This window comes from Callorhinus ursinus, unplaced genomic scaffold (assembly GCF_003265705.2).
Source record: "Callorhinus ursinus isolate GAN/ISIS: 27379988/994484 unplaced genomic scaffold, GSC_fseal_2.0 scaffold10, whole genome shotgun sequence".
NCBI classification, from domain to species: Eukaryota; Metazoa; Chordata; class Mammalia; order Carnivora; family Otariidae; genus Callorhinus; species Callorhinus ursinus.
In genome coordinates, this window is record NW_027397072.1 from 37,140,296 (window position 1) to 37,157,692 (window position 17,397).

The 17,397-nt window shown below is 48.8% G+C and overlaps 1 long non-coding RNA gene across 2 annotated transcripts in view; it reads right to left on the reverse strand.

Moving 5' to 3' along the window:
- Positions 1–1,231: 1,231 nt before the first annotated feature.
- The window catches only part of LOC141373580 (uncharacterized), a 48,660-nt gene continuing 32,494 nt past the window's right edge, over positions 1,232–17,397 (reverse strand). For both annotated transcript variants that reach the window (XR_012379730.1, XR_012379731.1), the window contains exons 4-7: positions 9,597–9,715; positions 7,967–8,089; positions 2,327–2,466; positions 1,232–1,779 (exon numbers count right to left, since the gene is read on the reverse strand). This is a non-coding gene — a long non-coding RNA (uncharacterized lncRNA). The remainder of the gene's footprint in view (positions 1,780–2,326; positions 2,467–7,966; positions 8,090–9,596; positions 9,716–17,397) is intronic.

A 17,397-nucleotide genomic window follows, 5' to 3' on the forward strand; every position in this document is an offset into this window, starting at 1 on the left:
CTCAAATACCTTGTAGGCTACTTACAGCTGGGACCCAGAAGACAAAAGTGTAACCGTGCCTATCTACAAAGGCAGAAACCATCTCTGTCTATGGACGTCTCCAGTCTTACAACCCATCTATGAGATTTCTGCTCCCAGCACCCAGTGAACCCAAACACACAGCTGTCTCCAGACTTTGCTCATGACAGCCCCACAACCAGAATGCCTTCCAGGCCTTTCTAAAATCTCCCCACCTGTCAAGAAGGGGAGGAACCCCCAGCCCTCGCCAGATGGGATGACCCTTGCCCCTCTCAACCATGCCTGAGGTGTTATCCAAGGCAGCGCTGCAGTGTTCTGGGCAGTACCAGCCTCCCCCTGCTCCATCCTCTGTAACTCGTGTGGGACACGCAGCCTCATACTATATGTAAATGTTCTGTGCATGGCATCTTCCCTCACAAGCCTGTGCACCTGAGGGCAGGTACCGTGTCCCAGGCATAATTATCCTCAGTAGGAGCTAGCCCAATGCTTACAAAGGGTAGGTATCAATAGACCGGTTTTGAACAGAACCAAACTTACCCACAAAAATAAAATATTCAGGCTGTAAGTTGGGGGGGGGAATGATGCAAACTTATCTACTTCATAGGATTCTGTGGAAAGTTTATACATGTTAATGTTTTCTAGAGTCACTATAGTGTTCACCTTCACTGAAGGTCTGGTGATGGGCTGCCAAGGAGGAAACGTCTGGCAACATCTGTGAAGAGGTGTCACATGTCTAGAAGTGACCGCTCCCTCCCTTCTGCCTCTGATACTTTTTTTGTGTCCCCCTTTCCTTAACACGTACTTGTGTAAGAGGCGGTGGGCTTCCTGTCTGCAGGACCCCAGCAACGGTGACACATCTCTGACGTCCCAGGATCCTCCGGCACATCAAACGAGGAAGTGCTTGAGGAAGGCACGCAGGGGGCTGGCTTTCTCCAGTTGGAGGGAAGCTAGCTTAATTCTGTGGCCTTAGGAGAATTCATATGTATTTGGGTTTCTAAACCCACTGAAGAGAGGCTGGAAAGTACCCTGTCTCTTCTAGGCACAGCTAGTTTGTCCCTGCTCTGACTCAACAGCCAGTCATGAGTGGCCAGATTCAAACCCCAGCCTTCACAGGTTCTGCTCCTTCCCAGGAGGCCCAGCTCTTGGGGAGCAGAAAAGTAAAGCATCTGTCTTAGTCTGCTTGGGCTGCTGTCACAAAACACCAAAGACCAAGTGGCTTAAACCACAGACATTTATTTCTCACGATTCTGGAGGCTGGAAGTCCAAGATCAAGGTGCCGACAGGTGCGGTGTCTGGTGCGAGCTCTCTTCCTGGCTTGCAGACGGCCACTTTCTCACTGGGTCCTCACATGGTGAGAGAGGGCTCTGGGCTCTTCCTCTTCTTATAAGAGGCCCCACCCACATGACCTCATCTAAACCTAATTACCTCCCAGTGGCCCCATTTCCAAGTATCGTCACACATGGCGGGTTGGGCTTCCACAGAAGGATTTTGCAGGGACATACACATTCAGACCACAACCGCCTTCTCTGACCCTGTGCTTCCCCTTCATCTACCAGCCGGGCCTTACAGCAGAGACACACTTCACAGAGCAAGCTGAGGGGCAGAAGGACGTCTCCACTTTGATCTCTGAGGGGACAGCAAGCCTGAGAACACACTCCACGGTGTCCCACCTGCCCGCAGAGGCTCCTGGCAACTGGGCACCAGGAGCCCAGACCAAAGCACTCCTCGGCATAAATGGCAGCAGTCTATGTGCCAGGAAGCCTACAAAAAGAGAAGGAAGAAAGCCATGAAAGACTGCTATTAAAAACAAATTCTTCACAATGCTGCTTCCAGAAGTTCGTGACTAAGATGATCACTTGCCAAGTGTCCTCAGACAGCCCAGAACTACTTCTTCAAATGTGAGATGCTCGTATATGGGAAAGGGCCAGCTGACTCCCCTCCTCCAGACGAGCGACTGCTCTGGAGAGCAAACTTTCAGATCACCCCCTGCATTAGTGTGCGAGGGCCGCCATAATTAAGTACCGAGACGGCTGGCTTCGACAACGGAAATAAATGTATTATCTCCCAGCTCTGGGGGCTGGAAGCCCGGGATCCAGGTACCTTCTGAGGGCTGTGAGGGGGAATCTGTCTGGGCCCCTCCCCTTACTCATGGGGCTTTGCTGGAAATCTGTGGCGTTCCTCGGCTGTAGATGCATCTCCCGATCTCCTCCTTCATGTTCACATGACATTCTCCCTGTGTGCACGTGAGCGTGTGTGTCCACATTCTCCCTTTGTATAAGGATACCAGTCATACTGGATTAGGACTCACCCTAATGACTTCGTCTTAACTTCACCGTCTGCAAAGTCCTTATTTCCATACAAGATCACATTCTCAGGTACGAGGGCTTAGGACGTCGTCAACATCTTTTGGGTTTAACCCACAACACCTCTTAAATGGAATCCATATCACTGTTCAAACATAAAACATTTACATGGATATAGCATCAGTGAACTGGATGAGAGCCACAGATAAAGATGGATGATGAGGGCTCCTCACATCTGGGCACAAGGGGGAAGAGGGTGTGAACAACAGCTGAAGGGCACTGATGAGTGAGGACTAGGGTGTGAGATCCCACCTTGGTCTTCAACCATGTAAATGCCCCGCCCCACCCCATCCTGCCCAAGTGCTCAGTCAGCATCTTGGAGGCTCAGAACAAAGCCAGACTGCTGGAGCGGGGGGAATCTCCTAACATAACTCAGCCCCTGATGTGTATGCTCTTTAATTAATCTGCCCTGAAAAAGCAAGTCTTTTCCTAAAAGAATAAAAAGTTCAAAAATAATTTCGTATTAATACATGTCAAAGACGGCAAGGTTTCTCCTTTGTTCTTTCCTCCATTTTTAAAAACTCCAAGACCCTCTTAGAAGCCCAGATTTTCGCATGGCTACCCCACCCCCTTGAGATCACCCCACTAATTGTCATTAAGCCTGTGGGATGCCAGATATTTCATATGGACCTCACATAATTACACCAGCTGCTAAGGGGTAAGGCTCTCCCAATGTTAAGGTTATCGGACAAGTGTGGATTGGTCCATGAGTTGTCATGAGATGCTTGTCATTCTCATGGAAAATTTCATTCATTCATTCATTCATTCATTCACTTGATTGGTATTAACTCAGGATATATACAAGGAATATTATTTTATAGGACTGTTTTAACAAAGTACTACAGCCTGGGGGACTTAAACAACAAAATTTATTGCCTCACAGTTCTGGAGGCCAAAAGTCCAAGATCAAGGTGTTGGCAGGGTTGTTTTCTTCTGAGGGCCATGTGGGACAATCTGTTTTCCATGCCTCCACCCCAGCTTCTGGTGATCTGCTTGCCCTCTGTGGTATTCCTTGGCATGCAGAAGCCTCTCCTCAGTCTCTGCCTTCATCTTCACATGATGTTCTCCTGATGTACATGTCTATGTCCAGATTTCTCCTCTTGAGAAAGACCAGTCACTCTGGGTTAGGGGCCCACCCTACTTCCAGTAAGATCTCTATCTTAACTAATTACATCTGCAACCACCTTATTTCTAAATAAGGTCACATTCTGATATACTACGATTTAGGGTATCAACATAAAGATTTTGGGGGGACACAATTCAACCCATAACACTGTGTCTGGCACCACATTAGCCCCGGAGATTGAGAAATCAGTAAGAGTTGGCCCTGGGAATGAAGCAGCTCACCCATCAGGATACCAAAGGCCATGTGCCTCTCTGTTCTCACAGCTGTGACCCCATCAGAATACACGTTAGGCCAGCGCAAGTCCAGATGCCCAGGACCTAAAGGATATACTGATGCACACTGGGATAACACCTTTTTCAACAGGCAAACGGGTAGGGTTAAGGGAGATTTTCAGATTCTGAGGGTCTAAAATTTTAGGCAGTATATCTAAGAGGTATGCAAGTCATAGATTGCAACAGCACGGAGGAAGGACACACTCAGGGGACCTAGTCTCTCTACTACAGTGAGGGAGATGCTCTAATGGAGGAGGGAACCCAGGTAGAGAATGGCTGCCCCTGCTGGTGGTGGGGAGGACAGCTGGGTGAAGCGGGGGTGGGGGGGGGGACTGCGCTGGAGCGGGTCCCTGAAGAAGAGGCAGGAGTGTGCCAGGGGGGACGGGATGGGGACATGTCAGGCAGAAGGAGCGGCTGAGCAGACACACTGCGAACACCAGGACCTGGGTATGTTTCCGAGAACCTCAATTCCGCACATTGTTCAGAGATGGTTTCTTGTCACCGAGCTGGTGTATGTGGGAAGTGAAAGTGTAAAATACGGTGGTTTCAGAAATCGGGTGTTATTTTGGGTGCACCTAAAAAGTTTGATAGCCTAGCAGATCACTTTACAGTTAAAAAGAATTTTAAGTAAAATAGTGTAACTAAGTTTCTCAACTTCTGATCATTTCGAAGAGACCCCAGGAGCACTGAAATGTAAGTTTATTTTTACTCATATGTTCTGAAATTCTCTTCCATCTAAAGGACCAAAATTAAAACACACGCACACACACACACAAACACACACACACATACACACACACAAACACACACATACATACACACACACAGTCTAAAATTTATTCTGTGTGGTATTAAAAGGGAAAAGCCTCTCTTCATCCTCCTTTCTCTATTCCTCTTATGTAGATTTGGTGGGATTTCTTGAAGGGTCAACGAGGCTCTTCTGTTCCCAAGGTCTTCTCCTGGGTCATGTAACAGGGTCATTCTGTGTTCCCTGCTTCAGCCAGACGTGACTTAGCAGAGGAAATGGAAGTCTTTACCTTCATCTTTGAGTGCAAAGCTCAGGTCCTGGGATAAGACCAGAGTTCAGGAGGAATGTGTGACCTTACAAAGGAAGTCTCTGGCTTCAGCTGCACAGTGCTCTCCTCAGCAGAGTGGAGGGTCCTGGGAAGGGCCTGTGCCCGAAAGTGTGTGCCATCCTCACTTTGCCCTTCTGGTGATCAATAAGCAGAAGGATAATCTCAGACCTCAAGCTAAAGCCCACAGTGGGGCAAAACCCTAACTTCCTCCGGACAGGCAGGCAGAATAAATACCTATTTAATGGTTCAGAATTAGCAAGCCAGACCCAACTTCACCTGACTTCTTCCTAGGGATGGATGGGAGCTCCTAAGAGCTTCCCGGGCCCAGAGAGAGCACGCATGAAGCAAAGTCAGGATCAAGTAAGAACAAGAGACAACAGCAGTGACCAGCAGGGCCCGATGACCAAGAACTGGCAGGAAAGCTTCTAACAAACTCAAGTGGTGAGACACTGGTGCCAGGACCAAGCAACCAGCCAAGCTCGTAGCACTGAGCACATCCTCAGGAAAGGCAGAGGGTGCCAGCTGACCAAGTATAAGCTTCCTCCGCCTGTGCAGAACGGGAGCCTGAGAAATTAAATTATGTTAAAGAAAAACCAGCGTGCATTTCTTGCACATTGACTCCTGGGCCTGAGACTAATGCCTGCCCCCAGGACATGGGCCTTGTTGAGTTGTGGTGGTTTCCCTTAGTCATCCAGGTAAAGGGAAGGGCATGGTAGGTAACTCGGCCTACCTTTAACTGAACAGTCAAGGAAGAGGTGGAAGGGAAGAAGGAGAGGCAAGTTTTGAAGGCAAAGCAGATAAAAGCAGTAAACAAAGACCAGCTGTGGGAGCTGTCCCACTGTCTTGTCCCATGACAGCTCCTGAGGGTCACGATGCTGGGCCTCCCTAGGTAACCACTGTTTTCCCCTCCGCTCAGCACTGTGTGGTCTGCAGTCAAAGTGAGCACTGCAAGGCCAAGGGCTCGGGTGCATCTTGGCGTTTAACAGAGCGCCAGACAGTGCCTTGTTGGGAAGGACAACACTGGCCTTACTGAGTGGGGTGACTGAAGAGCTCCCAGGAGCACAAGAAGTATGAGTCCCACCAAAGCTCCTGCATGCCTTGGGGCTGCCCCTTCCCCCCGGGAATCCAGTCTGGCCTTTTGGCATGACTGCACGTTATCCCATCTCAAAGGAGTTGCCTCCATACCAGAGTGACCAGGTGGAGAGGAAACTTCCTGATAGCCATTCCCCACAACAGTCAGAGGGAGTGCCACCCTCACAGGCCACTGCTCCCTCCAACCTGGGCCCACCCCACCTGTATCAGACACCTTCTAGATGACTCTGACGAGAAGACCAAAGAGGCCATCAAAGCCTCAGCCTCCCTAAACCTTCAACCCAGCCCTGAACTTCCAACAACTCAAACTTCTTGCAGGCAGAAAAAGCAAACCTCATTTCTTGTAAGCCTCTGCCTTTTGGGTCTTCCTTGATTTGCAGCCTACCCAAACCCTTAGTACTCTGGTCTGCAGGTGGGGTATGTGGACAGGACTTTGGAGACCCCCCACCCCCCTCTCCAGCTCCCAGCACACAGGTTCTTCATGTGACAATACAGAAGGCACCCAGCATTATGAAACCAGAGCCACATGGACCTGCTGTCAGAGGAGGAGACTCAGGAAAGGCCTGTATGTGAGGCCACAAACCAACATAGTCAGTCCACCCCTCCTGAATTCCATTTCCTGATCCACACCCTTGACTCAAGTCATCAACTTATCGTGTGCCCCAGTTTAATAGAACCCCATGAACGTTCCTTACTTAGGAGACAATATGCATGCTCGTTCCATGGAAGGTCTTGGGTCTCCAGGGCTCTAAACTTCTTGCACCTTCTTAATTATAACATGTATGATCAAGAGAACTAGTATTGCCAAGAAATTGTTTCTAAATTGAAGCTCCAACAAATCCAGGTTACATGGGGTAGCTCTTTTCCAATAAGCCTCAACAAGACCTGTTTCAACATGGCGTGCCAGGAATCAACATCATCACAATGTTGACCAGAACACAAACACCTGCAAAAATTCAGAACCCCTCCTGCTGATGCCTATCATCATCCCACAGGAGGAGGAAATAGAAGTTGGAAAAAATCTATTCTATTCTAGAAGAGGAAAAAATAATTCCCTGGACAAGAGCACGGCCTAGTAAGCAGAATGAAGAAATACTGTGTTTACCAATTTTAGGAAATCACTTTAGTTGCCACATTTCTAAGGAATGTCAATGTCCATATACAGGCTGATCCCTGAGTGATCAGCAACACGCTTGGCCCAACATGGAAGGGTGAGAACATGGGCTGTGCCCAGAACACACTCAGCTTTAGCTCCTTGTGTTAGCAGGTCATAGAGAGAGGATGCCTGTTGGCCCTTCCTAAATTTTTCAGGACATGCTACTGACTCTAACAGAGACTGAAGTTAAATGTCTGTCAGAATGATTAGTGCAAGCTTCGCAAAGCACTGCTAAGGGGAGCTCTTGCTGCCCAGGCATATGACCCTTCAGGCAGAGGGCCCTAAAATCTATGGGTCTTTCATACTGGCCTGCATCCCTCAATTCTGGACTTTCCCACTGTACCTGTTACAAATCACCCAAAATTCACCTGCATGGGAACCCGAGCATGGATCCCTCTCTCACTGTGAGACCCCATGCAGCTTTCAAGGCATCCCGCAAACAGAACCAACACCACAAATGATAATTAATAAGAAACAGAAATTTAGGTGAAGAGTATGGGGAATCAAGAGAAAGAGTCCATCACATACCATCCAGGGAAAAAGCATGAGCCAATGCAGTATCAGGCTGGGGGGGGGGGGCGGTGGAAATCTGTGCTGTGGGACCAGCAGCTGTTCTGGTGTGTTCAATGGCCACTAGGATTGTAAAAGGGACACGTATACAAGCAGAATGAGGAGAGGGCCAACGGGAGGAGAGTTTTAAAAAGACATTCATTCTGCCGCTCCCCATTTGGCCACGACACGAAAGTCTCCTGCCAAATAATTTGGCTCACAAGCATTCATCATGGGAGAAGCTCTGAGGATTAAAGAGCGAATAAACAATCACAAACAAGTACCTCAAGTGGCTGGCCAAAAGACATACTCACGAGGTAGCAAATGGGCGTGCGGACCACTGATATCCCGAGAAATGCACCCTGGCCAATCACAACTTCCACGATGAGCCTCTGGGAGAGCTGCTCCACAGCTACTAAGTCTTCTGCCTGTGTGGCCTTTAGGAATGTATAGATGAGCAAAACACTTTCTGGATTTTTAAAGTGAATTGTAGGCTAGTCTCAGAATCAAGGCCATGGTAAATATGATCTTTCTTTTTACCCAGTTATTAACAGAAGCAGGCAATGTGGGTACCTCTGAGTTCTCATTTTTTAAGGACACCAAGAGAAAGGAGTTCAAGGGTGCTTTCACAGGAAGGCCACCAGCTAGCTCCATGGTGCCACCCACCCAAGCCAATACTTATTTTAAATGACTAACTAATGGTTTTAAGCCCTTTGTCTAAAACCACCACGTTGAATTTCAGCACCCACCTTCCTGCAAAAGCCTCCTAAACGTCTTGATAATTCTTCTCCTTTGCATTTTCACCCCATGACGGGGTTCAGGCCTATACGCCCTGCACAAACCACCACAACCACACGTTAGTGGTTCCTGCCTCCAACCTCCCTCTGCCCCTGACATGTAAGAAAACATTGCTTCAGGACCTCTGCGAGATTATTCCCTCCTCTGGTATACTTTGGGACAGCATCCCTCCCACCCCACCGAAAATAAGCCCAATACGCTCCCAGCTACGTCCTCCAAAACCCTCAGGTGTTAGCAGGAATCCTTTTCCCCCAGGACACCGGGCGGCGGCTCCCCTGACTGGCTCAGTTTCCCCTATCAGAGCGCTCTGCATTGCAATCATGCTACAGTGCACTTGCTTGGAGTGTGTATTCACTTCCTGCTGCTGCTCTAACAGATCACCATAAACTTAATGGCTGAAAATGACACAAATTTATTCTCTTCCAGTTCTGAAAGTCAAAAATCCAGGTCCTATAGGGCTACAGGTGATGGGTTGGAGGGCTGGTTCCCGCTGAAGGTTCCAGAGGAGAATGTGTTCCTTGTGCCTACCAGCTTCCAGAGGCCCCCAGCACTTTGCAGCTTGTGGCCGCATCACTCCGATCTCTGCTTCACCATCACATCGCCTTCTCCTCCTCTGATCACCTGCCTCCCTCTTATCAGGACCCCTGTGAGTACATCAGGCCCATTCAGATGATCCAGAATCATCTCTCCATCTCAAGGTCCTGAACTTAATCCCATCTGTAAAATCCTTTTTGCCATGTACAGTGACATTCACAGACTCCAGGGACCAGGGCGGGGACCACTGTGTAACGGCCCACCGCACACGGTCCTTCCCTGTAGGATGTGAGTAGTAAGGGTCAAGTGCAGCTGGTTGAGCTTGTACTCCAGGGCAGAGCGCACTGCCCAATAACTATGTTCAGTGAATGGACAAGGAAATGAGCTGAGGCGCGAACGAGCAAAAGCAGTTCTTCTCTCACCTCCCTGAGGCCTCCTCTTGCTTTTTATATGCTTGTCTCTTCCCTTTCCTTCTTATTTATGTATTGAGTCCCTTTCCCTCTCGTTTATCTTTTCATTTATTTTTTCCCTTTATAATCTCTTATTTACGTACGTACTTACGTACTATTTATCCCCTCCCCCCTCTTTCCCCAGCCCCCACTTCTTACTCACATGCACATCAGGGAGCCCGGGGCACGGGTTTGTCATCATTCGTCTTAAGCCTGTCTCCTGCCTCAGCTCTTTCGTTTCGTGAAGGCCCAGATTTCCTTCTGCTCTCACCTCTCCTGGATCTGTGACAGATTTAAAATGGACAAGAAAGATCACCACTACGTGCTCCCTCCAGAATACTCTCCCTAGGCCTCCCTGCCCTTCCCGGAGTGACATCTCGGTAGGTGGTAGAGCACTGCACGAATGCACACCGCGCCCGTCCGCAGACACGCAAGTGACCTCCGTCCAGCGGCCACAGTCCTTTCTGCACCTGCTTGCACATTCACTCAGCATTCCGACTTGCCTGTTGCATTCTCCTTGGACTGCTGGTAACGTCTAACTGGTTCCCTCATTAATAAATGAATCAAATAAAGTCTTCGATGTGCGTTCATTTTATACTTACATGAGTCATGATTTTCGTTTAAAAAAATTTAAAAAAAAATCATCCTTTGGAGATCTCAGGAGAGAGGCGGCCGAGGCAGACACGGGCTGTGCACCCTCCAGACTTTACAGCTGACGGGTGGCTTCAACGGCTGCTGGCTCCGGGGAGGAAAGCCTGTGCTTCCTCTCTCCCTTTCCCTTTGCCGTATGGAGCAGCTGACAAGGCGCCTCTCAGAAGGCACAGAACAGAAACCTGCCCAGGCCGGTGAGCAGAGGCACAAGTCTGCCAGGACATGCCCCAGACAGCTAGGGTGCCTGCCTGCCCTCACCTTTTCACCTTTTCTCCTCTTCCTGACACACTTCTCCAGGGGCCTCTCCCAGCTCCGGCCACGACCGCCTAGTCCTCCGGGTGGACGGCAGCCAGCCTCTCAAACTCGCAGTCTGCGTGGGCACAGCTCCCAGCCCTGGCCCTCCCCCAGCAACCATCGGATGGAGAAGTCCTGGAGTTGGCACTGCTCCCCTTTATCCGCAAGGAGCTGCCTACTCATCCTTGGAAAGAAAGGGAAAGTCCGCTTCCAGGCGGGAGAAGGGGTTGGGCTGGGGCCTGTGTCCTGTCTGGTGACCGTGGACAGAGAAGCCAGATTGCTGATGACCAGAGCAAAGGCAGGTGGGCAAGCAGCCTAAGCGGCAGGGGCTCTGCCCCAGGATCCTACGAGTTACAGCATCCCGCCCGAGGTTTCAAACTGCAGGTGTCCATCCGGGGCATTGATCAGAACGAGTCACCACACAGAATTTGCTGCACGCAGACGCCCTCTGCAGTTATCACAACTATTCGCTCTGAACTAGGGTTTGTGGTTCTTTCAGTGTACAGCTTCACATCCCAGGCCCTAGGGACCTCATATACTTGTTTGGGGCGGGGGAGCAGTGAGAGGCCTGGAGGACCCCCACCAGCCTCGAGCCAGGAGACAAAGCACCAGCTTCCATTCTCCGTGGGGGAGTGGCCCAGAGCGAACCACAAGCCTCATCTTTGCTGCACAAATGGACTCATATGATAGATCTCCCCCGGCTCCAGTCCTCAAGCTCTGTGCAAGCAGAACCAGGCCTGCCGCTCACTCAGTCGCTCCCTCAGTCTGGTGTGGACACAGCACAGTGGCACTGGGCAGAATGCCATCATCATGGAGCTCACTGCCAACGAACGTTGACCAAATAGTGGCATGAACACAGTTTCAATTGAAGTTGTGAGCATTGCTCTGGAGAAGAGAGTGGTCCTGGGGGAATGTATAATGGGCCGTTTGACCTGGTCAAGGGGTCAGGAAAGCTTTCCTGGGGAGGAGTGAATGGGCTCAGGAAACAATTCAGGCTTTTACCTCTAAGTGTGACCTGGCCTGTAGGAGTTTTGTAAATGTCTTTTACTGTCTGAGGAAATTCCCTACTGTTCCTAGCTCACTGACAGTTTTTTTACCATGAATGGATATCAAACTTTGTCAAATGCTTTACCCATCTATTGAAATGACCTTATTTTAATCCTTCATTCTGCTAATACAGTGAGTTACATTGATTTTGTTTCTAATACTTTACCGGGCTTCCATTCCTGGGATAAACCCAACTTGGTCATAATTTTTTATCATTTCTCTAATATCTGCGGAAACAGAAGATGGGTCCATGAAGAATTTAATTCTGCCCCAAATCCTCAATCCTCACTTTTTCCAGAAGTCACTGTCATCTAAGGCTGGTTGAAAACAGAGTATGTGAGAGGGACCGTGGTAGGCGCTGTGGACACCGGTGTATTTATAAATGCACTGCCGGAGGGCTGCATGGTGACAGAGCTGCAGGTCACACCCAGGCTGGGAAGGAGGGCAGGGGAAAGCACATTTAGGGGAGGCAGGTGGCAGGAGCAGAGCCAGAGTAAGTTTGGCGAAGAGCCAGCAAATCAGTGCTGCCGGCAGAGGGCCATCCACGCATGCTCTCAAATGCCCAGATACAGAGATGGAATCTTATCTTCCTGGTCAGCAGGGAGCCAGGGATGCAGGAAAGTGCCCAGAGAGCAAAGGCGAGTGGATAAAGGCTGGGATGGAGCTGTCTGTGCAGTGCACCTCACTGTGAGAGGAGAGGGTGCTGTCTCAGGTTGGGCCGCCATCACAAAATACCACATGCCAGGGAGTTTACAGATCCTGCAGCTGCAAGTCCGACATCAGAGAGTCTGAGGGTCTCATTTCTTCTGAGACCTCTCTCCTTGGCTTACAGAAGACCAACTTCTTGCCATGCCCTCACGGTCATCCCTCTGTGTGCACTCCTGGTGTCTCTTGTGTGTCCAAATTTTCTCTTCTTATAAGGATGCCAGTGAGCTCAGATTAGGTCTACCCTGATGGCCTTACGTTAACAGAGGCTGGGAGGCACACGCATGAAGGCACAGATTAAAACTCACCAGCCTGCCTGGGCCAGAGGACCGACAGACCAGGTTTGGACTTTGGTTCCCAAGTGCATCAAAGGGACTTCCATTTTTTTCCAACATGAAAGTTAGTTGACAGGCACTGTCTTTACAGATATGTTTAACGTCTAGGAGAGGGGTTCACATTCTGGCTAAGGATGCCCCTCCTCTCCCATTTTTAGTGTAAAAACAGTTTGACTAGAAAAAGAAAACCTCCCACAACTTCTCCATCTCTGGCAAGATACTTTTTTCCTTTTTTTTTTTTTAGTATTTTCCAAATTTCCTTATAGCCTCTGTGCATTGCCTATATACAAAGGGATTTAAATAATGGATCAGGAAGACAGAAAGGATGGCTTTGAGGATTACCTTTCTTTTTTTTAAGGATTTATCTATTTATTTGAGAGAGAGAGGGCACAAGTGGGAGGGGCAGAGGAAGAGGGAGAGAGAATCTCAAACAGACTCCACGCTAAGCACGGAGCCCAATGCCAGGCTCAGTCTCACGACCCTGAGATCACAGCCTGAGCCAAAACCAAGAGTTGGATGCTCCACCGACTGGGCCACCCTGGCACCCCGAGGACTGTCTTTTTAATAGAAAATAATTATGCAGGCCTCCTTCCCCCCAGCACACACATGCCCACATTGGTTATTTTGTTAGTATTAACCAAGGATCAAAATAGCATTGTCCTTGACCTTAACTTAGGCCCTCCAGCGTCAAGGAAAAAGTCTCTGAGTGAAGGAAGTATATAAGCCAACAAAACTCTTATTGAGAGATATCTGGCAACAGGTATTATACTTAAAGCCTGAAGTGTTTTGTACCCTATGACCTAGTAATTCAGCTTTTAGCTACATCTCATAAAGAAAGAGGAATGGAGAAAAGCCTCACGATCCTAAACATTTTACACAGCCTTGTTGATGATAGTAAAAAACCGGAAGCAATCTCAATCTCTAACAGTAAAAGAATGAGGAACCAAACATGCCTAACTGTGAACAGAAGGTCCCTGGCACCCCTCACCTCACCCGTGAAGAGAATGAGGGGGACCCATGGGAAGGCAGTTCCCAGCCGCATTCCCAAGCCCACGGCATCGAGAGTGTGGGCAGGAAAGAGAAGGTGGCTCTGCGGCCAGACCAACACAGGTTCAAATCCTGCTCAGTCCTGCAGTGGCATTTCCACCTCCACGCATGCAAAGCAGGTCAGAAGCCTCAGCTGGCCGGGCTCTCAAAGGAATTACATGGGGCCCAACACCTGGGAGCTCACATCCACCCAGGGTCGCCCAACCAGCATGTTGCAGAGCCAGGATTTCAAATGAGGTGCAGCCAGTTCCGAGATCTTACTCTTTCTATTCCTTACACGATTCCTTATCTCTTCTAGATTCTCCTCCCAGAAGCCCTGGGGAAACAGCAGCAGCAGGAACCACAGACAGGTGGCTGGGACGTGGGGCTCCAACTGGGGATCTGAACATGGTCCTTGCCCATGGGACACAGGAAGTTGATTCAAAAGGTCACAGAAACCAGCAGCTTTCACTGCGAGGCCCCAAGTCCTGGGATTGGGGTGTTGGAGGGGGATCCAAAGCAAACAGGCACAGGTTTGGAAGCAGACGCTGCAGTCCATCACGCCCAGCTATCAGAGGGACGCAGCTTGAACTCGCAGGCAGGGAGGGGCATTTTATTTCGCTTGGCCACAGTCCGTGTATTTTCACAATCTGCGAGGGAGGCAAGAGATGACTTTCCTGCCTGCTACAGATAGAAAGCTCACTGGTGTCCGCTCCATGGAAGACACTGCTTGCCCCCTTCAAGAGCAGTGGATGCCTGCCTTGGTAGGCGGCAAGCTCCATGTGGCCGGCTCCCACTGCCCTTAGGCCCCAGGGGCCCCTCCATGGTCCGGTCTCCACGCCCCTTCACCCTGAAAAGTTGTAGGTACACTGTCTGTCAGTCTGTGACACTCTTTTTTTGCACTTGTGTCATTCATTTCTCATTCTTTCCTTGGCTTTCCTTTCACGGTCCACTGGAGATGGGGTCTCTCTCCAGAGGACACCTGGGCTGTGGTGATCGGTTTAGAAGCAGGAAGCCAGCTCTGGAACAAAGCGAATGTCATTTCCAAATCTGTTCCATGTGAACAGATTTCTTGGACCCATCACAGCCAGCCAAATCAGTGGTCAGTGTGGAAACACAAAACTCTTCCAGGCCAGACCCACACAGACAAAACTAACAGGCCTGCCTTCCTTCCTGCCTGCTTTCCTTCCTGCCTGCCTTCCTTCCATCCTGCCTGCCTTCCTTCCTGCCTGCCTGCCTTCCCTCCTCTATCCTTCACCCTTCCTACGTTCCTTCCCTTCTCTTTTTCCTCTTCTTCTTCAGAGAGACCAAATGGAAATAAAGCTGAGGAATCCTGCAGGTGCTCTGGGCACCAGGGCAAAAACCCCAGAGATCCATGCAGGAACACAGATCCCTCCTTCTCCACAAGATTTCACCCAAAGTACAGTCACCCTCCCTGGGATGAACAAGAGAAGTAAAGGGATGGAGGAAACATTTATTGAGCACCTACTGAGTACCAAGTGTGCTCAGAGCCTGTGAGGCAGGCCTGGTGCTTCCTGTCCGCAGACCTGAGGCTGAGAACATGGGACAGGAGAGGTACCGGTACAGATGGGGCTCTAATTGCTGGTTTCTGGCTCCAGAGCTCATGCCTCTGCCCTCTGGCAGCAATGTAAATGGAATCCCCCAAAGAGGCTCTTTCTGAAAACTGGTGACTTTAGCCAAAAGGTTACAATCAAAAGAATCCACATATGTTCACACAAAGAATGCTAAACGAGTACAAACGATACACAACTACACATCACAACATGAATGAATCCCATGGCATGGTGTGGCTGGCTCGTACCAGCTCCTAAGAGCTGATTATGAAATATTTTGGAATTTTCCAAGCTGATTCTTAAATCATGGCTTGAAATCAGCCATGGTGGGAGTGTTTATACCATTGAAATTGGCAAACACTCCAAACAGAGCCTTTTTTTTTCTTCTTCTTTTTTTGAGAGCCAGCTTACCAGCACACTGCTGGATGGATCTTACAGACACTGAGCCGAAGTAACCAGACATAAAAGAGGACACGCTGATCCCACTTATAAGGAGTTCAAGAACAGATGCAGCCTCCCACAGGGATGGGGGTCAGGGTGGAGGTCGCTCTGAGGTGTGGTGGGAACATCAGGCAGGCTGGTCATGCTCTGTGTCTTGATCTTGGTGGTGGTTATATGAGCATGCTCAGCCTGTGAAAATTCACTTGCGATGGAGAATTTTTCACAGACACAGCCTCCTAACATCCCCAAACATCTTGGCGGGGAGGAGGGAGAGGGGCACTATTTGGCAAAAGCAAAGAGACCTCTCCTTGAACCTTTAAAAGAGATCAAATGAGCCTTCACAAGTGAGACTCTAAGACTCAGGCTCAGGAGTCAGAGGCTTTACTCTGTAAGCTCAGGCAAGTTCCTCAGTCCCTCTGGGCCTCAGTTTCACCATCTATTAAATGGAAATAATTAAAAAAAAAAACCCTACGTCTAGGGAGACTGAATGTGCATCACATTGTCTCAAACACTACAAATATCCAATATGTTGGTTATTATTTATTTTTGCCTTTATTAATAATAAGCAGGGCTGGGTAGGAGATAAAGAAAGGAGAAAAGGAGGGAAAATGAATGTGTGAGAAAACAGTCAGTGAGGGAAAGCACAGTATTTCCTGCAAAGTGTGTGTTCTGCCTCTGCCGCCTAGCCCTCGCACCTCCTCCGTCCCCCATGGCTGGGTAAGCTCCCTCCTAACTGAAAATACTGAGTCTGCAATAGGACAGAATGGCCCAGAGTCAAAACAATACCAACTTGGACCAAGTTTGATTCTGGGGCATGCCAGGCACGTGGTCCAATCTAGATTTAGTGGAAGAATTCACCCAGCTAAACCCATGGCAAGTTCCCAGCATAGCTCTAAAGGAATCATACCAAGTGTGGAAGGACTAAAAATTCTGGTAAGGGCTTAAAAAAAAGGGGGGGGATGGGTTACCCTGGTGATGGGTATTAAAGAGGGCACGTATTGAATGGAGCACTGGGTGTTATACACAAACAATGAATCATGGAACACTACACCAAAAACTAATGATGTAATATATGGTGATTAACATAACATAATAAAATAAAATTTAAAAAAAGATACATGGAGAAAACACAAATAAAAATTGTAAAATTTTCATTTCCCTCAGAGTAGATAGTGAGAGGCTTGTGTATCTCATGCTTTGATCCCAACATGATTTCCACTTGGGCTATCAGCAAATATTTACCAATAACCTACTCTGTTCTACATGAGACTCTACTCAAGGTTCAAAAGAGAAGCACAGATTCTCAGAGGTAAAAAGGGACCCAGGAGATCACCTCATCCAATTACCCACTGGTTACCTAAATTTTCAAACAATTTGGTGGGTGGCCAGCCAACGTTTCTGACATTTGCATACTTCCAGTGACAGGGAACTGAAGTTCTCACAGGGAACCTCCTACATCAGGAGGAAGCCGGTGTATCTGCACATTGCTCTGTGAAAACATCACTGAAAAGAAATAATCGGCCTGACTATGGTCCACACGGAGTTTGGCTCTACACCTCAGGGCCACCAAACATCAGAAGCCCCTTCCACTGGATGTTTCCCATCATATGTGCAGACCCCGCTTTGCTCTTGTATTTTTTTGGATCAACAATGCCGTTAGAGAATGTCACCTCCATTTTTTCCCATAAATAACAGGCTTTCCCATTTTTTCAACTCTATCTTGCTTCCCTATTTTTAACTACTGCAAAGTTACAAATCAAAACCTAAAGAGCATTATTAGGTTCCATGTCACCTTTTCTTCTTAAAAATTCTTTTTAAAAAGGAGTCTTCACCCAGTCTAGGGCATCCAGTTGTTCTGTCATGTCTCCCGGCCGGTACTTCTAGCCAAGTC